Source organism: Arachis duranensis, chromosome 9, assembly GCF_000817695.3.
Source record: "Arachis duranensis cultivar V14167 chromosome 9, aradu.V14167.gnm2.J7QH, whole genome shotgun sequence".
In the NCBI taxonomy this organism is placed as follows: domain Eukaryota; kingdom Viridiplantae; phylum Streptophyta; class Magnoliopsida; order Fabales; family Fabaceae; genus Arachis; species Arachis duranensis.
In genome coordinates this window covers 76,598,281-76,603,107 of record NC_029780.3, presented here as the reverse complement: position 1 = coordinate 76,603,107, position 4,827 = coordinate 76,598,281, and positions in this window count along the sequence as shown.

Genomic DNA, 4,827 nt, shown 5'->3' with positions numbered 1-4,827 from the left:
TTTTGTTTATTTATTTACTTATTAGTATTTTAAATATTTACACAACAACATTCTTTTAATCATTTTTTTTTGAGTACATAATCATATTCAAATTATACAGACATATTTATATTTAAATATCATACTATTTACAAATACATATATTATTATAACAAAAAATGAATAAAAGAGGAGAAATTTGACTCTTTAGAGTTATGATATGTTTAAAAAAATATATTATTTTATTATTATGTTAAAAAAAATTTCATAGCTCTGTTGAGTACAAAAAAGTTCAATGTAGCTTGAAGGAATACTTTGCACCCTCAAAGACTGCATGTGCGCTTATGATTGTGTACTAAAAATATAAACCTTTTTTGTACATAAATAATTTTAAGAATGACCTACAAACATGGTCAAACAAGAGTCAACTTCCTCATAAAGGTATTGGGTAAAAGGATGCAACCCAAAAGAACACCTTGAGGAGTTGAATTTCTCTTTAGTGGGAACTAAATTGGTGGAAGTGGATTGGTTAGATTTGGAGTGTAAAGAGCATCATCTAGCTGAAAGAAAACCAAACTAGATGTCCCTTCACTGATGTCATATGTCATGAGCTTTAGTTTAACGCGTGGAAATCAACTTTCTCCATTGAACAGTTGAGAAGACTAAAAGTGACAGGAATCCCAAAAGATATTTAGGATAAAAAAGAGTAAACTAAATATCAGACTAAAATCATTGGACAATAGATTTTCTCTTCATCATAGTTTTACACTATAAAAAGGACTTCAAGTCACCTTTGTAAAGCATTTTCACTTTCACCTTGACCTTCTTCTAGACCTTTCTTATTCTTGAAGTTGAGAAGCTAGAAAAGTCATCATTTCCTCTCCCCAAAATTTCTCTCATTGTTCTTCATTTCATTCATCCCCTTCACAAGTAAAATTGGCATTCGGGTGTTTCACCAGGACACTTGACAACCGTTAATCAGCCTCTATCCACTTTAAACAAAGCTCATTCATCCTCTTGTGACATTAGTGGAGGTCTCAACACTTGTTCTCCACCTCTATTTCTCATGTCATTAATAGAAGTGTTTTCCTCACAAGTATACTTACCCTGAATCTCTCATCTTAACCATATTTTTTTCACTTAATCTATTTTTCACAAAACTCACCCGAATCACTTAGAGAATCCACTGGGAAAGAACACTTCGACGTGATGGTTAGAGATCAAACGAGGTATAGAACCCTCTCACCACCTCTCTTCGCAAATCTAGAGAATTTTGAGGAAGATGAGAACACCCCAGTTACTCATAGAGAGTTGGCGCGTATTTTAAAAGGCATGGGATCGGGAAGTTGAGTTGCAAGAGTTGGAAGAAAAAAGAGAAGTTGTGGAAAGCAAGATTGAAGAATATCACCGGAGACCAGTATTAGCTTATGACAAACACATTCGGTCCAGTGTGTTCTTAGAGGGAGATCTAGTACTAAAGTCAGTAGACGCAGTAATGAGGAAGATGACTTTGCCAAAATGGGCTCCCAAATGGGAGGGTCCTTACATTGTTTCTAAAATACACCCCAACGGACACTGCATCCTATTGGACCCGAATCATGGAACAACCACCAGCCCATCAATTTTAAGTATGGTAAGAAGTATTATGTCTAATTTCAGCTTTAGTAGTTAGAATTTTAATTCCAAAAGGCTTCTTTATCAAGAGCCAATATTTATGTTATATTATTCTACAAACAATGCATGAAAAAACTGCATTAGCAATCATACACTCAAAAGGTGTAAATGATGTATCTTAAGAAATTTGCAGTACAAAATATTTTCAAAAAATTGAAGTGTCCCACTCTCCAAACTCCTAAAAAAGAGAGAGCATAAATAGGACAACAAAGTTCTAAGTATCTTTCTTTTTTGGCCTAAAAAAAAGGGAGACAGAAGAAAAATAGCAGTAGATAATCCTGCTTTTCTTAAAATCATACTCTCCTCCTGCAAAAAAAAAATAATTAAATTAAATTATTTTTATTTTTAAATACCTATTTATGGTTACAAATAGACATTTCTCATAATTTTTAATTCAATTTTTTTTTATTTGTGATTTCATTGGAAACATATACAAATGAGGATATAACATCTAAAGTTGTAAGATGAAAGATCTTTATCAAAGAATCCCTATAGTAATTTCCAAAATTAGCAATCCAATATACATAGAGGCTGAGAAAGGTTACACAAGAATGAAGGCAAAGAACATAATAACAATAATAAGAATTTAGAGTAACAAGAAAGTACAGAATGATCATCAGAAGGCAAAAGAATAGGAGTACACAATATATGACAAAAAAAAGGGGGGAGCAGGCTGAAGGCAAAAGCAAGAAAAAAAAAAAAGAAAAAGAGTCTTACTAAGTAAGAAGACAGAGTAAAAAAGAGCGAAGTTGAATATCGGGGTATCCTTTACCCTAAGAAAAACTTCCAATTATTGAAGAAGACAGAGAATTTAGATGGTAGTGGTGGTAACAGTGATGGTACTGAAAAATATTATCGTGTAGAAGAATATCCTAGCAGAAGATGATGATAAACACGCTCTCCTCTATATTTCCAGATGCTCTCTCTCTTTATGCCTCTCTCCAAATTCAGGTACTCAAATTTATAATGCATCCAATTAAAAGGGTAAGAATTTCTCCACTTCTCATTTTCTTTTATATATATATATATATTTGTAAATATTTACACAATAACATTCTTTTATTCATTTTTTATGAGTACATAATCATATTTAAATTATACAGACATATTTATATTTGAATATCATAATATTTACAAATACATGTATTATTATAACAAAAAAAATGAATAAAAGAGGAGAGATTTGATTCGTTCGAGTTATGATATGTTGAAAAAAATATTATTTTATTATTATGTTAAAAAATTTTTTTATAGCTCTGTTGAGTACGAAAAAGTTCAATGCAGCTTGAGGGATACTTTGTATCCTCAAAGACTGCATGGGGGCTTATGATTGTGTACTAAAAATATAAACCTTTTTTGTACATAAATAATTTTAAGAATGACCTACAAACATGGTTAAACAAGAGTCAAGTTCCTCCTAAAGGTATTGGGTAAAATGATGGAACCCAAAAGAACACGTTGAGGAGTTGAATTTCTCTTCAGTGGGAACTAAATTGGTGGAAGTGGATTGATTGGATTTGGAGTGTAAAGAGCGTCATCTAGTTGAAAGAAAACCAAACTAGATGTCCCTTCACTAATGTCACATGTCATGAGTTTTAATTTAACGTGTGGGAATCAACTTCTTCCATTGAACATTTGAAAAGACTTAAGGTGACGGGAATACCAAAAGATATTTGGGATAAAAAAGAGTAAACCAAATATCAGACTAAAACTATTAGACAATAGATTTCCTCTTCATCATGATTTTGCACTATAAAAAGGACCTCAAGCCACCTCTGTAAAGTACCTTCACTTTTACCTTGACATTCTTCTAGATCTTTCTTATTCCTGAAGCTGAGAAGCAAGAAAACCCATCTTTTCCTCTCCCAAAATTTCTTTTATTGTTCTTCATTTCATTCATTCCCTTCACGAGTAAAAACTGGCATTCGAGTGTTCCACCAAAACACTCGACAACCGTTAACCAGTCATTGTCCACTTTAAACAAAGATTATTCATCCTCTTGTGACATTAGTGGAGGTCTCAACACTTGTTTTCCACCTCTATTTCTCATCATTAGTTCTTGTATTACTTATTCATCATTAATAGAAGTGTTTTTCTCACAAGCATACTTACTATGAATCTCTCATCTTAACCATTTTTTTCACTTAATCTATTTTTTACAAAACTAACCCGATTCAACTATTAACCGTTACAAAATTTGTTATGCACCGCTCATCAATCAGAATTTTTTGCAATATAAAACTTGAGTTGCAAGGTACTTACTATGAGATAGATAATAAAAAATAATTTATAAATACTAAAAATTGGGTGAATAAATTATATATGCCTGAAATTTTTTGTGTTTTATCTCGTAAAAAAATACAAATAAAATAGAAAAAGGATAAAAAAATAACAATTATTTATTCTAATTCAACTTTTAAGTATAATACAATCTGCATTCAATCTATACTATAATTAAACTAATTACAATTATTAACTCCAATGAATTCAAACAAAATTCCACAAAATTTTTCAATTACCTATAAATTCAAATCAAGAGCATAAAATAACAAATTCTGTAACACCCTAACTATCAAAATGTTACGCTTCTGACTGTGCCATTCTGATAGCTCGGGTATTACGACTATTCTTACAATATTTAGTACTAAAATATGAGCTTGTTTAAAATTTAAACCGTATTTCTCAAAAACATACATCCATACGTTACAATACAGATTACAATACTTTCAAATATTACATATATATATGTATACATCATATACATAAACTTCATTTATCAAAACTCTTATCCCGCTTAAATTGCTAAAAATAGAGGTGAGAAAAAATAATAACTATGATACAACAACAACAACAACAACAACAACAAAGCCTTGTTCCACTAAGTGGGGTCGGCTACATGAATCAAACGACGCCATTGTGCTCTGTCATGTATCATGTCTACAGAGAGACCGTTTACATGTAGATCTCGTTTGACCACCTCATGGATGGTCTTCTTAGGTCTTCCTCTGCCTTTCGCCCTTTGTCCATCTTCCATCTCATCCACCCTCCTGACTGGATGTTCTATCGGTCTTCTTCTCACATGTCCAAACCACCTGAGACGCGATTCAACTATCTTTTCCACAAGGGGTGCTACTCCAACTCTCTCCCTTATATCTTCATTCCTTATTTTATCCA